General features: G+C 36.2%; 1 protein-coding gene across 1 annotated transcript in view; it reads left to right on the top strand.

Moving 5' to 3' along the window:
- Window positions 1-2,751: 2,751 nt before the first annotated feature.
- CCDC42 (coiled-coil domain containing 42) overlaps window positions 2,752-19,619 on the top strand; it is a 58,798-nt gene continuing 41,930 nt past the window's right edge. Inside the window, exon 1 of the mRNA XM_051995715.1 lies at window positions 2,752-3,025. The gene's annotated coding sequence lies outside the window, so the exon portion shown is untranslated. The remainder of the gene's footprint in view (window positions 3,026-19,619) is intronic.

Below are 19,619 nucleotides of genomic sequence, written 5' to 3' on the forward strand. Positions count from 1 at the left end.
AAATATGTTTATACATATTGGATTTAACATATATTTTAACATCTAGGGGAGGGTGTGGGTGGAAGGAGGAGAAAATGTTGTCAAATTATCTGTGCATATGTTTTGGGGAAAAAAAAGCTTTATAAAAAAAGTTCCAAGCATGATTAATTTATTAGTAAAGTATAAATTTATCAGTAAATAAAATTTCACTTTCCTCAGCTGAGTTAAGACCCTGAATGAGGCTAACAATTCTCATTTATAGTTTTGGAGAGTACCATCAAAGGACAGGACTTTGTAGGCAAGTAACAGGTTATGATTAGTTTAAAATGCTGGATGTTCTAAATATGGTTTGTTACAGAGTGGAATCATAGGGAACAATATTATTGGTTGGAAATTGGAAATGAGAAGCTAGCAACAACTTCCTCTTTCCCTCCCATGACTAATAAATATTTGTTTTTTGAGTCCACCTGAAAGGATAAGAGATAGTAGACCAGATTTTTTTGGATAACAAATCATACATCCTTGAAGGATAGCTTGGTGGTATAAAGATACTAGACAAACTACCTGGTGTCCACTCACAAAGATAACATTTCCTTGAAGTAAGAATAGAACAGTGATTAAAAGAAGTGGATTTCTAAACTTAACTCATTAAAGTCCAGTTGAATTTCTGACACAAGTTTTGAGTTGAAGAATCATGAATTAGGTAGTTACAGAACAAAATCAATTAACTATAAATAGAATCAACTTAAAAAGACCCAATCAATCAGACCATTTCAAAGGAAAAGGAGTGTCATGTGAAAATCAGCAAAAAGGCCAATTTGACTGGACCATAGTATAGAAATCCTGTAATGTTAAAATGGAACCAGTTTATAAAGGATTTTCTTTTTTAAAATAACTTTATTTATAAAACATATGCATGAGTAATTTTTCAACACTGACCCTTGCAAAACCTTCTATTCCAAGTTTTCTCCTCCTTCCCCCCACTTCCTCCCCTAGATGGCAGCTAGTCCAATACATGTTAAATATTTTAAAGTATATGTCAAATACAATATAGGTATACATGTTTATACAGTTATCTTGCTGCACAAGAAAAATCGGATCTAGAAAGAAAGTAAAAAAACCTGAGAAGGGAAACAAAAATGCTAACAATAACAGAAAGAATGGAAATGCTATGTTGTGGTCCATAATCATTTCCCATAGTTCTCTCTCTGGATGTAACTGAGTCTCTTCATTATTGGACAATTGGAACTGGTTTGAATCATCTCATTGTTGAAGAGAGCCTGTTATGAAGAATTTTCAATGTCAAACAGAAATATTTGTAATGATATTGATCAGAATGATGATATGGTCAGATATGTACATACATTTAAGATATCTTACCTTTTGGCAGCTCTGTGTAGGATGGATTGGAGAAGGGAAAGGTGGTAGGTAGGGATGCTAATTAGGAAACTATTAAAATAAAATAGGCATAGAATAGATGTTTGCAGTACAAATAGAGTGGCTAAAAATCCAAAAGATATTGTTGGGGTAAAATTGAAAAGACTTACCGAAGTGTTTGGCTTAATGAAATGAAGAAGAGTGATCTGAAGTTTGGGAATCTAGATGAGCAGAAGTATGGCAGCAGAGCCCTGAAGAGAAACAAAAGAGGGATAGGTTTTTTTCCTAGAGGAAGTATTTTTGATTTTAGATATATTGATTTGAGATATCTGTGGAACATCCAGTTCAAAATATTCAATAGGCAGTTAGTGACAAAGAACTGGAACTTTAGGCAAGAAGCTTAGGACTGGACATATAGATTTTGGAATCATCTGCTTGGAGATAATATTTAAATCCATAGGGCCTGATGCATTCAACAAGGAAAAGAGTGTAGTGAGAAAAAAGAAGGGTTTCTAGGACAGGGATTTTGGTTCCATCCACAATTTGGAAGGTTCAGCAAAGGGGACTGGATGTTATACAAGTAATACAGTAATACAGGTGAGAGAACCAAGAGAGAACTGCATTTGGAAAACACCAGAGAAGAGAAGGTATCCAGGAAGGAGAGTGGTTAACCTGATCACATGCTGCAGAGAGGTCCAAAAGAACAAGGGCTGAGAAAAGACCATTGAATTAAGCAAAGGAGAGATCAGATATGAATTTTTTGGCTACTTTGTTCAGGTGATCTCTGACAAATCAATTCCCATCACTGGGCCTCTCAGCTCTAGCTTCACTGGTAAAATATATTGAATTAAACAATCTTTTAAGTTTTCTTTCATTTCTAGATCCTCCTGTGCCATGAAGCTGTCTGTGGGAGCTCAGAGCAGAGGCCAAGGGCTATGGACCTTGTATTGAAGATATATCTTAGCATGGATAGGAAGAGAAATATAGGTCTAAGAGATTTGAGCGAAAGCACCATTATCAGTGTCTAAAATTCTTGCTTCCTTCAGTCATTCCTAGTATACTGTGGACATTGATAATCTTTTTATGCATCACAAAAAAGTGTTGGGAATCAGTCCTACTTTTCTTTGTGATTAGGAGTTGTTCTTCTCAGGACTAACAAAAACATCTGCAACCTTTCAACATTAAAATCAGGAAATCGACTGCTACTCCCTCACTTGGAAAAAGGCAGGAGCTGAAACTATAAAAGATTGAGGGACAGTGATGGCATAATCTTACTACTTCCAGCAGAGGGCACCAAAGTCATTGGAAATCTGACCATCAACGCTTCATGCTGATCAAAGTGCAGCTTTGGAAAGCATCATCTTCATTTGAACTTACCAAGGAGACAGTAACTCCAGTCAGAAGATCATATATTCCTTATACCTATTTATTTAAAAAGTCATTGGAATTGCACCTGAAAATATGAACAGGGGCTTTTCCATTCCCACAGAGCACAGGGACCATTACCTTTTCTTGTCTATCTTAACTCAGGGGTAATTCAATTCAAGAAATACCCAGAAGTTACGAGAATGCTATCATGGAGGAGATGGTATGATGCAGAAAGACAGAATACTGGCTCAATATATGGCCCTATAGCCTACCAAGTGGCCATCAGTTAATTCAGACAAAGGTAAGTATCTGCATTATACTATAAAATAAGTTTTGCTATTGTATATTTCAATTTATGGGTTGGAGGTATCGAATATGTAGCTAACTTGGATGTTTTAAGTGGAGAGCAAAGGAAGAAAGGAACCATATTTTTTTTCTATATTGGAAGTAGAAGATTTGCTGTTATTACGGTGCTAATTTATATTTGGGATAGGGAAGTTTCTCTCATATAAATCCTTAACTACATATAAGCTGAGGTAACTATAGTTGTTCCCACATTTGGGGACATTATAGATAATAATGTTAGGAAATCATAAATGGAAGACATTATGTGTACACATAATGCTATGTGTATTAGTATAGTTAATAATGTGTACTAGTGTAAAGGCCTAGAAAAGAAGCCTGTGTGGTTTACATGATAATGAACCTTTCCTCCTTTTTAAGGATCTTTAGTTCACTTTTGCATTAAGGGCATTATTTTTCATGTTTATGAGATTTTTATTCATTTTATATTATTAATTTCCCTACACTTAAAATCCTGGATTTTTTGTTGTTGTTGTTGTTTTGTTTTTTGCTTTTTGCTGAGGCATTTGGGGTTAAGTGACTTGCCCAGGGTCACACAGCCAGTATTAAGTGTCTGAGACCAGAATTGAACTCAGGTCCTGCTGATTTCAGGGCTGGTGCTCTATCCATTGTGCCATCTAGCTTCCTCTAAAATCCTATTTATCAACTTGAATTGACTATTGAGGACCATTATGGATTGCCTCCGAAGTATTTGTGGTTTCCCCTAGGAATTTACTACCTTCCTCATCTTTCTGTGCCCCACACTAAAGTGAGATATGTCTCAATTTTTTTTTTTTTTACTTTTTACCAAGATTCACATTCCCTTCCCCAGACTTCTTTTGTTGTTGTTCAGTTGACTCTTCATGACCCCACAGATAATATGGTACATCAGGTCCTGCTGTTTTCCACTCTCTCTCAAAGTCTGTCCAAATTCATGTTCATTGTATCCGGGACATTATGCTTCCCCCTTCTTTTTCTCTCAACATCAGGGTCTTTTCCAATCTGTCCTACTTCTCATTTTGAGAAATAGTTTGAGGTTTTTTAATGTTAAGCTTCAAGCCAGCTTTTAAACTCTTCTCTTTCACTTCAGGAGGCTTCTTAGTCCTCCACTTTTTGACAATCAGAGTGATATCATAGGCATATTTGAGATTGTTGATATTTCCTAACAACCTGAATTTTGGGTTTTGATTCATCCAACACAGAATTTTGTATATTGTACTCTGCACATATATGTTAAATAAATAAACAAGGTAACAATATCTAACTTTATGAAACTCCTTGTCCAATCTTAAACCAATTAGTTGTAAGCCAAACTTCTACTCATACCTGTATTAATCTCACAGTTAGGATGAGCAGCCATTACATTAGGTTTTCTTTACATGAAAAAGAATAAATACTAGCAATGAGAGAATAGAGTAAAAAAGGACCAGAGACCATGGATACCTGATAGCCATGTTAAGCATTTCTAGCTACAAGTCAGATGGAAAGACCCATGGTCCTTAAGATGCCATAGCAAAACAGATGGTTAATAACTCTTCTTTAATGCAATTTCCACCGATAAAATTATATATTAATTACTGATGTTAAACCATTTGAAAATGACAAGGACTTTGGTGACAAAAACTTTGTATTTTAAATCTTCAAAAGATCTGATGTAACATCAGCAGGAAGAATAGCCAGGCTGTATCTCTATATGAATTGCTTCCCCGTATGATGGCTATGGACACTTGGCTGAAAGAAGTTATTTTCATGACTCTTGGGTACAAGGTCTTGGTCTGTCTACATCATGGTGGGGAGATGGTGGTCAAAAGTGATAGTAGTGATAGTTTGAACTAGGGCCTTTCAGCTTTTACATCCAGTAGCTTAAATGTCATTGGAGTAAGTTTGTTACCCAGAAGTTGTTAAAGAGAGTTCTATTAATAGAAGTGTAGCTGAATAGAAATTAGGAAAAGGAGAGAAGAAGAAAAATTGAGAAAAGGTGATTAAAGGAGAAGATAAATTCTTTTTGTTTACCAAATATTTGACCATTGATTTTCTCAGCTTCATTTAAAAATTCAGAATTCATTCAAAAAAGCATTTATTAAAGCAATACTATGTGCCAGCCATTCTGTTACGACCTGGGAATGAAAATTTAAAAGAAAGTCTCCTGTCTCAAAGAGCTGACATTCTATTGGAGGCAGGATCATTTTATGACCACTTAGGTCACTCACTGTGATAGCTGTACCATTTCTTCATGCCTAACCTAAGGAGAAACCTGTTCATCTCCAACTTGTAACCCTGGTGACATATTGCTTATTTTAGCTTATGTATCATATGTCAATCAGTGGAATTATTCTGTCTTTGGTATAGGTATTCCAGAATGATTGGACATATAGTCCTATAAAAATAGGGTCCTGGAAGGAGGAGATATCTTGGATTGTGTGAACTATCTGAGGTCTACTTCATTAGAGGACATCATGGACCCTTTTATAAAGTTCTCTTGGATCAGAATTCTGCCTTGGTCTCTTTTAATATAGGTGAGATAATTTTAATCACCACAGTGCCTCTCTTTCTCTCAGCTGGTCTATTGCAGTATCCTTCCAATTAGCTTTCCTGACTGGTATCTTCTCATTCCCATCCAAATGAATTTTCTCAAAGCATAGTTCTATGTTCCACGCACTTCCTCTTATCTCTAGGATCAGTCATAAAGTCCTTTGTTTGCTATTTAAGATTCTTCACAATCCAGTCTTTTCCCATCTTCCTAGTCTTATCATGCTTTATTCCTACCCTCCCTCTTGTTTCTGATGGCTTACTTGCTATTCCATACACATGATGTTCCATCTCTCTGTATTTCTGATAAAAATTTAGCTGGGGTCTATTATCTAACTTTTATAAAATTCTATTCAAGCTCTTAGCTTCTTTCCTATTTATTTTTTTTATTAGACTTGTCTATATCTAAATCTTTATTTCTTCTTGCAGTTTGGTTGATTTTTCAACTTGGATATTATGTTATTTATACACATGTAATATTGAGTATTGATATTATTTTATTATCTATGATGCCTAGTTTCTCTGCTTATCTTTTTAAAAACCATTTCTATTTTTACTGTTACCTTATCTAATATCATTATGCTCACAGTTTTTCTTTTGATCTCTCAAAAAACTCTCTAGTGCCATCTACAGCCTGAGAATGTGTAGGTATGAATAGGTAGGGAGTAAACTGCCTTCTCTTTCCTCCTGCAGTTTGAGAGTAAGAAACAAAAAAAAAGCAAAAGAACCAGCCAACTGAGTATCATCATCTAAAGCATAATGAATTCTCTACATAATGAATGTGTGTGCGCATATATGCATGTGTGTTTATACAGATATGTGTATGTATATATGTATGTGTGTGTGTGTGTATATATATATATATATATATATATATATATATATATATGTCGAAGACACATAACAGTTTTCCTAGCATGACTCTTTTTCTGACCTCTGACCTCTTCTACATTTTCCTGAGCTATTGCTGATTTCCCTGATTTGACCATTTACCAGATTCTACCAGTTTTGAGAGTAATACCCAAAAGTTTCACATCATGTAGGTTAGGCTAGTTTTTCTTTAAAATATAATGAAACTGTTCTACAGATTTAATTGGTTCAGGGCACTAATGCTTAGGTCATTTATGTAGTTTCCTTCTTCATTACCAGGACATGGGTAATGCGTAATGCTGTGCTTTGCTCAATCATGTCTATAACCCCAACGAATATCCGTTCTCCACTTGAACATTTTTTTCCTGAAAGAGATAAGTAAATTTCCTTTCATTAACTGTTAGATGAACTAGGAATGTCTCATTTCATTCCAATCATGAACATGAAGTGCCAGGTCCAAACTCCTACATCTACCATCTTCTGGCTACTTGTTTGTACAGTTTTGGATTGAATGAAGGAGCTTACTTTTTAAGCTTTTCACATTTATTTGTCATTGGTCTTTGGGTAATTTATTTTCGGCTATTTGTTGAAGTTTTTCTGGGAAAACTGTGATTCTTCATGAAACTATTTTCAACCAGAATTCCCCACTATGTTTGTTCTACATGAACTTTCTCTGCTCCTTGAAGCCTGTTTGAAATAACTTCTTTGTCTTTTATCCTTGCTTCTGCACTTGAACTACAAGGAAGAAAAGAAAAAAAGAACCAGCCAACTGAGTATTTTTATGGATTTACAGCAAGGCTGTGAGAATTCCCTTCCCATCTCCCAATTCCTAAACCACATCAGAAAAGTTACTTTGGTGACTAAAGTTACTAAACACTCACCTAACTTCCTTTCCTTTTCCAGTGACCAATTAACACAGGATTGCTTTAATCACTTCCCAAAATAAAACTACATTTCCTGTCTTTTCCTAATACTATAAACCAATGAATTAAAATCAAGTCTAGCTACATATGTTAAACAAGGTACTGATAAAGTGTTATTCTTTTTAACAATAACAAATCGAATAACTGTTTTGGGGATGAGTGGAAAGATTATGTGAGAATTGTTGGACTCCTGCCTGTCAAAGGATACATCCCTTAGAAAGTAAGTCACTAATCCTGAAGTAGCTCTGATTTGAGGCACTGGATAATAAAGTAAGCCAGAGAGAAGATAGAAGGCAGAGAACAACTCTAGAAAAAGAGAAAAAGACAAGAGAGCAGAAGCACAGAAGTCAATGAGGGCATAAAGCCCAGTAGATTTACAAGAAAAGGAAATTAAAATACAGGCACTGATCTGAGCTGAACAGAAAGGCTTTGCAGATTTTGGGGGGAGCCATGATAACTGGAAGAGAGACTGGCTAGACTAAGTCTGCGCTAGCTGAGAGAGATGCTGTGATGATCATAAGAGATGAAGCTCACTGCTGAAGCTCACTGAACTTATTTACTGCTCTCTAGTGCCATCTACAGCCTGAGATTGTATAGGTATGAATAGATAGGGAGTAAACTGCCTTCTCTTTCCTCCTGCAGTTTGAGAGTAAGAAACAAAAAGACAAAGTTTGACTTTGCAAGTATTTTTCCAATGAGAAATTCTTACTGGAGAAGAAACTCTATTTTGCTAGAAGCTGATTGGAAAAAGCAAATCCTGTTGTATGAAGAAATGGCTAGGCTTGTCTGCATTGCCCAGAGAATTAATCTGAATTTTTCAGTTCTCTTCCTTAATTGATCTGCCAATGTACTTGAACAAATATAATGTTGATTTTTGTTGTTGTTAAAAAGTATAACACTTTATCAGTACTCTGTTTAGTATATCTAGCTAGGCTTGTCACTGCTTCTACTTGAGAACAGAAGTGGTTTTGCTCAGCAGGAGAGCAATGAGAACCAAAAAGGGAGAAGCTGACAGAAAAGTAGTTTTTTGTGCTATATATTGTTTCTGGAAGTATCAAAGCCACCAAGAACTATCATTGCAAGTTGTTAGTTGCTCTGTGCACATAGACTTCCTCACTTACTTCTCTGTAAGAAAAATTATAAGTATAATAGACTATAATAAAAAGAATCATGTTATTATCTCAAGAAGTGCTGAAAAAACTATTGAAAATAATCCAACACTTGTTTCTCTTACAAAAATTAGAAATTATAAGAATAAATAGACTTTCATTTAAGAGGGAAAGTAATATCTATTTGAAACCAAGGGACAATATTATATGTAATAGAAAAAGAACAGAGGCTTTTCTAATAAGATCAGGGAAAAAAGAAAGGGTTTCTGAAACTCTGAAGCTCTGAAAATGTTCACTATTACATGATGACAAGGAAGTCAAGAAAATGAGCATAGTAGATGATGTCTGTGTCCAGTTTAATCATTTTTCAATTGACTCTTCGTGATCTCATCTGGGATTTTCTTGGCAGAAATACAAAAGTTGTTTGTCATTTCTTTCTCTAGATGAGGAACTGAGGCTAACAGGGTTAAGTGATTTGCCCAGTGTTACACACCTAATAAGTATCTGAGGCCAGATTTAAACTCAGGGAGATGAGTCTTTCTGATTTCAGAATTGTCACTATCCACTGTGCCACCTAAATTCCCATAATGGGAATAATTTCAGTAAGGTTGCAAGATTTAAAATATGTCCATACAAGTAATCAGCATTTTAAAATATTATCAACAATATCTGACAGAAAAAGCTAGAGGAATTCTATTTAAAATAATTTTTTTAAATTGTTCAGTCATTTTTCAGTCATGTCTAACTCTTTGTGACTCCATTTGGAGTTTTCTTGGCATAGATACTGGAGTGGTTTGATTTAGTGGTTGGTTTTCTGGAAGTCTCTGGACCAGCCTTCATTTCAGCTTAGTAATCACCACAAGAATAGCCAGGTGTTAAAGTCCAAATTCTTTATTGTCTCTTTGCCTGGGGCCTGGGCTAACTTGGTCTCAGTGGAGAAATGTGGCAGGCCAGCCACACACAGTGAGGACTTGTGCTCCAACCTCCAACCACCACAAAGGTGGGGGATAGAATGAATGTGTCTCTGAGTCTGAATCTGGCTGAGTTTGTCCCAGTTTACATGCTCTATTATAATTAGATCATTTACAGTATACTAAGTATAAACCTATTATTATATCACTAGGGATACTATTATTTGTTGTGAGATTAAATAAATCATACTGAACTAGAGAACCATTAACCACCATGCTAAACTGGATAACCACTGTCTTATCAATTCCACTGAGTTAGTATCTTGTAAGAATCCTTGTTTCAAGTACAGAGTTCTGGCCCATAACAGTTTGACATTTCCTTCTCCTGCTCATTTTATAAATAAAGGCTAGAATGACTTTCCCAGGCTCACACAGCTAGTGTCTGAGGCTGAATTTGAACTCAGAGAATATGAATCTTCCTACTTCACATCCAACACTCTATCCATTAACTTACAGGATGAATAAAATATCTGGGAATTTGTAGATTCCATGAATTCCACTATAAAACACTATTGACAGAAATAAAAAACAAAACCAAATATTTGGAAAACTATGAAATGAATATGGTTAGGCCATACTGATATTTTATTGTCATAATAATTGTACCTAAATTACTTTACCTATTCAGTGGCATACCAGTCAAGCTACTAAAAGATTTCAGAAGTAGGAAAAAAATAATAAAATTCATCATTTCATCTGGAAAATTAAAAGGGCAAGAATCCCAAGAGAAAGAATGAAAAAGTGAAGGATGGAGGCCAAACAGTTCCAAATCTCAAATTATGCCATGTAAGAGTCCAAAGAGGAAGCATGGACAGTGCAATCAGGAAGTACAAAGGCCTTGAAGCCTGAGATCCCGGATGTGGTTTTCTATGACAGTATGGACAGCCTCGTGAGCAGAATCTCTGATTGCATTGAGATCTGTGTCATCAACGGGAGGAGTCTCCTTCTCTAATTGGCTGTCCGTGTGACCTCATAGATCCTATATAAGGTGTGGGGACCAGGAAATGGGTGGAGTTTTATTAGGAGTTTACTAGGAGTTCGTCAGGAGTTCACCAGGAGTGAGCAGGAGGTCAGTGAGGGCAGGATGTAAACACGTGGAAAAAGTCTTGAGCTCGCATGCCAATGTCCTTGGGTGCTCTGTTAAACATAGAACCAATGCTCGGAGAGGCAGTGGCCAAATGTCTCTGAAGACCTCTGACTGAGGTATGATTATTAAAGAAGCACTGTGCGAGACAGTGGCCAGAGAGTCTTCTAAGGGCCTGGGAATTAGGTGTGACTGGTAATAGTAGTTTCTGGGTGGGAAACTACAATGCCACAAAGTAGTAATCATCAAAACTTTGTGCATTGTAAAATCAATACAACAGATTAGGCATACAATATATAGACGTATGTTTCATGAAACTGTAGACCCACCTTTTGAGGTAAGGACTTACCATTCAACAAAAACTGTTGGACAAATTGGAAAACAATTGGCAGAAGTAAAGTATAGGTCAACACCTCACATTGTATATCAAGATAAACTCCAAATACATATATGATTTAGATATAAAAGGTAGCATTAAAAAGCAATAAGAGGAACAAGGAAGAAAATACCTTTTTGACTTATGAATGGGGAGAGACTTCATTTTACTAAAAGAGTGATAGGATAACACGAGCTAAATGAACATTCCAATTATATAAAATTTAAAGGTTTGGCACAAATAAACCAATGCAGTTAAAATTAGAAGGGAAAAAGGTACCTGGGAAAATATCTTTGCATCAACTTTTCCTGATAAAAGTCTCATATCCAAGATTTAAGGAACTGATTCAAATTTATGAGAACAAGAGTCATTCCTCAATTAAATGGTAAAATATGAGAAAATCCAAGCTATGATATATATATATACACACACACACACACACACACACACACACACACACACACACACACATATCTATACACAAAATATATTTAGGTTTATCTATTCCCATGATAGACTTTCCTTTAGCTTCCACTTCTTTGACATCACAGAAAAAGTTGCTATGAATGTATAACTACACACATATTATCTGGCACACATTTACGCCTCTTGAGATGGCTTTTCATCATGCAAAGGGAGGTGCTTCTGGAAGAAGCATGAAGTGTAAGTGAAATGTCCTGAAGAGAATACAACATGTGATGTTATATAAAGATATAACATATATATTTATAAATATATTATGTAATATATGCAAATATATTACATAAAATATAAAGTTTTGAATTACTAATAATTAGAGAAATGCAAATTAAAGCAACTCAGATTCTGCCTCATATATGTTATATTGCCAAAGGTGATAAAAGAAAATGACAGTTGTTAGAAAGATCTGGGGATGGAGGCAGGATATAGCACATTAAAACACTGTTGGTAGAACTAGTTCTATCATTCTGGAAAGCAATTTAGACCTATGCCCAAAATGTCATTTAAGTATGTATATGCCAAGCTATATAGCACCACTAGGCTTATATACCAAAGAGATCAAAGTAAGAGTACAACATTATTTATAGCATGTATGCGCTAACCCAGCTCAGAGTCACTCTCTACATCACCCCCTCAATATTCTCAAGTTCTGAGTGTTTTGACAATATGTTTTTTCTCTAGTATTGGCTTAAACCCCAACTGTTTGTGTTTTACCACTGTTTGGTACAACTATCACAAAAATTCCATCTAATCACTTAATACTGATTATTCTTTGCAAAAAGCTATTTTCTTCAATGATATATGCAAAACAAATATACAACTGTATCCCTTCCCCTAGCCCAACTATTGGAACATACTCTCCTGTATACTACCAAAAAATTTCTGAGGAAATAAACTCAAAATTTAGCTTTAACAAGTTCATTTCTGGATATCTCATGATTTCCTGATGAACTTGTATTTCAGCAAATGCTAAGCTAGAGTTCTTAAGAAAACTCCTAAAAGTTACTTCTTGCTCTTCAGTTAGTAAATATTACTACATTAACTGTGAGACCTGGAGGATGGCATTTAAAGAATCCTTCTGGCCCTTTTGAACTCACAAAGTTGTACTATACCCCCTTCTCCACTCAATATGCTTCCCCAAGAACATGGGGGAACAAAAAGGCAGAGGCTGATAGACTTTTTGGGAAAAATTGGAGAGGTAATCAAAGAACACCATCTTTACCATATGGTTAGTGTACTATAGCCAATCACTAAATGTCTTCACGTGTTGTATTCTCTTCAGGACATTTCACTTACACTTCATGCTTCTTCCAGAAGCACCTCCCTTTGCGTGATGAAATGCCATCTCAGGAGGCGTAAATGTGTGCCAGATAATATGACTGTAGTAATACATTCATAGCAATTTTTTCTGTGATGTCAAAGAAGTGGAAGCTAAAGGAGAGTCTATCATGGGAATGGATAAACAAATCGTCTGTAATGAAGTAGTATTGTATTGTAAGAAATGATGAAAAGGATGATTTCCTGGCAACCTAGGAAGGTTTGTGTGAACTGATACAAAGTGAAGTAAGCCTCACAATTTGTACAGTAACAACAATGTAAAAAGAAACAATTTTGAAAGACTTGAGGATTCTGATCAATGGTAATGACCAGCTGTGATCCCAAGGACAAATGAAGCATATTACCCACTTCCTGACAGAGAGAGAATGGATTCAAATTGTAGAATGAAACACATTTTTAGACAGAGCCACCATAAGGATTTGTTTTTATCAGGATACCATGAGTATTTATTACAATATTTTACATTTCACAACTTACAAAATTAGAATATTACAACATTACGTTTTTCCTCTCTCTATTTGAAGGTGGGATGGAGTGGGTAAAGGAAGCTAGAAATAATAAACTTTTGCATAACATTTACTATGCTCTAGGTATTGTGCTAAAGCATTTTATAATGCTCTCATTTGATCTTAACAACAATCCTGGGAGGTAGATGCTATTATTATTCTCTCTTTACAGATGACTTGAGCAGAGTCACATAAATTTCAGTAAATATCTGAAAATATATTTAAACTCATGACTTCCTGACTCAGCCCAGTGTTTACCTACTGTGCCACCTGGCTGCTTGGAAGGAAAGGAAGGAGGAAAGGAAGGAAGGTAGGAAGGGCCATTGAAACACATTTTTGAAATACACTGAAGAGAACAGAAGTCCAGAAGAAATAATAAACGGGATAGTTTTGAACACATAGTTGAATTTATTATATACTTAAAAAGAAAATGCAAGCTGCACATAATAGAGTGTTGGAATCTTTACAAACTGCTAACTAATTAGAGTTGATCTAATCTTACAAGAAGATGTTTTGGGCAGAACCTGAAACAAGGTACTAAGTAGAACTAATTAATACAAGGCTTGTGTTCACACCTTTACTCACTGGAGTTCACAAGTATGGGAGTTTCACAAAGTAAACTTTGTAACTTTATGAGTTCACACCTCCCTTGAAGCTCTTTGGGCCAGAGAGCACTATGGGAGAAAACCCACAATCCCTCTCTTGAAGGAGCATAAATAGAGCTTCAATGGGCCAGTCAAAGAAGTTTTTCAGAGTGAAGAAGCTACAAGTCGAGATTTCAGCAGAATTACGCCAGAAGCCCTCTCTCCGAGGCAAGGCAGAATATATTCCACTTGGCTGGCTGGTCGCAGAAGAAAGTTCAGCTGCATTGGAGAGGAGTTGGTGGCTGGGCTCCTGCACTTCCCCCACTGAGATCAAGCTGGTCTGAAAGACTCACCAGAAAGCTAGCCGAGCCCCAAGTGAAGGAGATAAGAGATTCATTCCATCTCTGTGCTGGTTGGAGGCTGAAGAAAGCAGAGGCAGAGGCTAAAGGACAGAACCTTTGGATTTGGAGATATTCGGAGGGCTCTAAGCTAAACCGGCTATGTTTTGAGAAGAACAAGAACTCCAACATTTTAACTCACCACATTTCTTTGAACTCCAACAATAGAGATTATGCACAATTTTCTTTCTGTTCTGTCTTTTATATGGAAATGCTCATTTTAATTGATGTTGAGCATTTTTTTAAAGGAAGGGGGAAAAAGAGGGAGAGACTTCAACTGTTTTCAGAGGTAAAAGGAAAAAAACAATGGACAATTCACATTTATAGGACGCATACCAAATATTGGCCAGTGTTGGGAAAATGACCTTAGATTATTTTTTCAAGTAAACGATTAAGAGCTTTTTAGAATTGTTCATTTTCTGTTCATTTCCCACCTTGGGATTCTACAAATACAATGATAAATTCATAGCATAAGTGAAAGGGATATACTAAGATCCTGTTAAGTCCTTACTTAATATAATGAGGTATAAATGTAAGCATGTGTGAGGAAGGAGAATTGTAATGACCGCATATTTAAAATCAGCTGGAGTCAGGAACTCAGGTTAAGGGGAAAATGTTCAGTCTTTATTGAAGTGAAGAGGTGAAAAAAGATTGCGATAGCAATATGGGCAGCTGCAACAGGAAGCCAGCTAGCAGAGAGAGAGCGCGAGCGAGCTGAGCTCTCCTCCCCTTCCTTTTTCACTCCCCTGCCTCCACCCACCAGAATCGTCATTTCCTATACAACACATCAGGACTTGCACAAAGATTGGGTGGGGCCATTCTTTCTCCAAGCTTATATATTAATAGAGTATGATCCAATTACTATTTAGCTTCATGTGCTTGGGACCTCAGTGCATCAACTCAAGCCTCAGCCCATTACAGAGAACACTTGAAGTTACAAAATGCTAAGACCCTAAAACGCATAACTTTATACACAAAATAAGAAAATTTATCAAACTTCCAAAACCAGAAACTGCTGAAATTATTGCAGAGGTTAAAGTTTTGTGGGCCATACTCCTACTTTTTTATAGTAGTTTGACTGAAATTAGGAGAAGAAATATAAAGGTAAATTGAGGAGCTGGGACCAACATGGACATTAGGACTAGGAGCCTTGCTGGACTCAAAGAGGAAGTCTTATGGTGCAATGTCATCATCAGAAGATATTGGTAGTACTGCAGTCTCAGAGGTATGAACTGGTCCTTTACATTAGTTTCTCAGGCCACTTGTGCATCCTACTTTTTCTTTAAATGAAGATGTGTGCATTTGTAGGAGAGTATTTTTCTGTTCCAGATTCATTGGAGGAAATACTTTATAACACTTTTCTAACTATGGTATCTCATTAACTGTTTCTGTTTTTCCAAAATGTTGTGCCTCTAGGTGACTGGTGAGAACTTGTAAACTGTTCTTTTGAATGGAGGCAGGCTCACTGAATATCTCAAACCTTGAGTAGCCTTGTTGGGGTACTTGTTGTGTGAATTATATTCCTAGAGGGTTCATTAATACTTTCAAGAAGCACTGTTCATTGATGTTTAATGAGGCAGTCTTTCTCAATCTCTTTGCAAGAGGACTTGTCTTACTAAAAGCTAAAAAGAGATTCTAATCACTGCCGGTATGCATAAATCTGAATACTAAGACAACTAAGTGATGCAAAGGATAGAGCACTGAGTCAAGTCAGGAAGACCTGAGTTCAAATCCATCTTCAGACACTTACTAGAATTGTGACTCTGGGCAAGTCATAAACTCTGCTTCAGTTTCTGTAACTGTAAAATGGGGATAATAACAGCATCTATCTCACAGGGTTGAGAAGATCAAATGAGATAATATTTATAAAGTGCTTTGTAAATGATGGACAATACTGAAAAAAAAATGTTTTTTTTTCTTTTTTCTGCCCCACTGAACCTATCCTAAATCTAAGAAAGTCATTTTCCACTCTTAGATAAGGTCTTCTCCCTCCCATCAGATATTTATATAAAATTGTCCCCTTCACTAACCTTTGGGAATGTCAAGCTTATTCTTCAAAGTACCTTATCTTCAGTTCTTCAGCAAAGTGCATTTTTAAAAATATAGGTGAGCAGTATAACATGTTTTTGAAACCCAGTTATAACTCGATTTCCAAAATCTAATATTGGATGAACAAAGAATATTCCTATCATGGTTCCTCCTGAGAGATCTGCTTCTACTTCCTCAATTCAGATCAGAAGTCTTTTCTAACCCTGAGGTTCTTGTTTTGTTCCATTGATCCTTTTGGCAGTGCAATGAAGCCCATAGACCTATTCTTGGAATGATAGTTTTACATGCATAAAACAATATGAATAGAACTCTATTCATATTGTTTTATGTGGTTAGCTCAGTAATATTAAAATGGTTATCAATTTAAAATAGCAACAAAGTTCAGAAATGCCAAGTTAAGGACTTGATTTTTTTTTTATTTTTATTTAATAATTACTTTATATTGACAGAATCCATGCCAGGGTAATTTTTTTACAACATTATCCCTTGCACTCATTTCTGTTCCGATTTTTCCCCTCCCTCCCTCCACCCCCTCCCCTAGATGGCAAGCAGTCCTTTATATGTTGGATATGTTGCAGTATATCCTAGATACAATATATGTTTGCAGAACCGAACAGTTCTCTTGTTGCACAGGGAGAATTGGATTCAGAAGGTATAAATAACCTGGGAAGAAAAACAAAAATGCAGATAGTTCACATTCGTTTCCCAGTGTTCTTTCTTTGGGTGTAGCTGCTTCTGTCCGTCATTTATCAATTGAAACTCAGGTCTCTTTGTCAAAGAAATCCACTTCCATCAAAATATGTCTTAAGGACTTGATTTAACCAAATTGAAGAGAGTCCTCAAGTATTTTGGAAGGAGAATGAAAAATAGCTTTTACATCATGTGAGAAGCTAATTCTTGGCAGACCTTTAGCAACTTCTTCAATGGAGAATTGAAAAGAATAGAGGATTCTCTATCCCCTTCAAAAAAAGCAATGATTTAAGGGCACTTTTTTCTCTGTTCTTCCAGTTACTCAGACATTTTCCCTATGCTAATCAACAATAAAACCAAGAACAATAAATATGATGTGTCAGTGCTTTTGGTGGTGAGCCTTATCTACATTTTAAAGATGCAAGATTTGTTAAAGGAAGAATTATTTGAAAGGAATAAAGGACAAACATTTCTTTTGGGAAAAGCAAACATTTTTTTTTTCTTTTCTTTTTGCTGAGGCAGTTGGGGTTAAGTGACCTGCCCAGGGCCACACAGCTAGGAAGTTATAAGTGTCTGAGACCAGATTTGAACTCAGGTCCTCCTGACTTCAGGGCTGGTGCTCTATACACTGCACTACCTAGCTGCCCCAAAAGCAAACATTATTGATGGAAAGGATTTTCAATTTTTCCTGCCAAAAGCAATATCCTAATATTATGAAAATAGTTCTGAAGGCATATCTAACCATCAGGAAGAAATACCATCAGGATAAAGTCTCTTTCTCAATACTCTATACTTGAATGATTCCATGGGGCTAAATGTCCTCATTTGGGTTTAGATGGGAAACTGGGTGTTTCTCTGACCTATTCTCTAACTCTATTCCTGTTCTTTCTTATAGATCCCCATTCTAAAAGTGGTATTTTCTGGCCCCTTGAATGTTTTGTTATGCCACAGTTCTCTTTAACTATCCTGACTCAGTTTCCCTGCACTAGTTTCCCTTATCTCAGTTTCTTTAACTGTTCTGTCTCAATCCCCTAAGCTGTAAAACTTCCGCTCTGGGCCATTAAGACTGAGGACTACTTGCTCTAAGGTTATAAAATGTTAACTAGATAAACAAGAGAGTAGACCTCTTGATTCTTTTCTGTCCTCAAGAATTTACAATATCCCTCTAAAATATTCCAAGATACCTCACTGATATCTTTATTTCTGTGTATTCAAACATCCTGTCTCTGGGTTTTTAGGATTTATGGCCTCCCCTATCCTGACAGAAGTTTTCCTGTGCTTCTTAGCCCTTTCTTTATTTAGAGAAAAGGTATTTAAGAAGTTGGGGTTCTCCCATTCACAGCTGGAGGCTGGAGGCTGGACACTGGATTCTTTGAGATGACAATCTCCTCCAGCTCTGGGACCAACATGGATCCCTTGGTCCCAGTATACTTATCTCTGTCTTACTGGATAATTTAAGACTAGAGTCCTGTCCAATCAATTATACTCTCCCATTAATAAAATATTAAAAACTCTCTAATCTCTCTCCTGTCTCAGTTTCTCCGGCATTACAGTTTAAATGAAGCCATAGATGTATGGGTTTTATATGAATTAGAGCTTGTGGTATACTTCTCTTATACATGAGGTTTCCAGAATAGTTACCTTAGGTTCAAGGTGGTTTTTGGATACACATTCACTTAAAATGATAGCTTACCAACTCTCACGATTCTTTATTGTTTTCCTGGCTCTAGTCAGCCAAAGAATACAATCAACCCAAGGCAAAGGAATTTAATGAAGTAGCCTAATTAGATTTTCACCTAAACATTCCTCTATGAACACTCTCCGACAAACATCCTTGGAATCGCTAGGGAGAGCAAGTGTACCTAGGAGTCACACGTAGGTAATATGTCAAAAAGAAACTCATCTCTGATACCACAGGAGGAAGTCTTTGCATTGCTCTCAAAGTAAGCCTATTCTTTGCGGAGGTAGCTTCTCTGGGTCTGAGCACTTTGTTCTCTTTTGCCAGGTGCTTGCCAGGTACAGTGGTATTTCTATTGTACCTGCTCATTGCTGCTTATGGAGGTTTCTCTGCTAGGTTTGCTTCTTGCTGAGTAAAAGATTTCTGCCTTGCTGGATCTTTAGTATGGTGGTTCAAGCCTGACCAAATAAGAGATGACTGACAATTCACTGGCCACCATCTTGCATAGCTCCCCTACCTTGAATTTGGAAATGTCTTTTTTGACCCCTATGTCTATACTAGAGATTAAAGCCTTAAACATGCCCCCAAGATCTCTGGTTTATCTACAAAGAAATTTATGTCAGAATAAAATAGTAATCTAAGAGTTCTCCACCCAACTAGTTTAAAATCTTTTTTCTTTGATACTGTTCTAGAGAGCCAAAGGAGGAAAAAAAAATCTCTAAATATAAATAAGAAAACTGAAATCCAGTGAGATTAATTAATTGCCTAAATTCATCCAGTTGCAAAACAGGACTAAGAATCTAAGTCCTCAGACTTCAACTGTTTCTATTATTATTATGTAGTTACTGCTGAAGTGTTAAACTCACCTAGCTAGGCCAAAAGGGACCATTATATAGTAGAGTAGGGAAAAACAACTGCATTTGAAGTCCAAGGAACTGTTTCCAATCCATGTTCTACTATTTGGCTAC

The sequence above is a fragment of the Antechinus flavipes genome, chromosome 4 (genome assembly GCF_016432865.1).
Source record: "Antechinus flavipes isolate AdamAnt ecotype Samford, QLD, Australia chromosome 4, AdamAnt_v2, whole genome shotgun sequence".
NCBI lineage: Eukaryota > Metazoa > Chordata > Mammalia > Dasyuromorphia > Dasyuridae > Antechinus > Antechinus flavipes.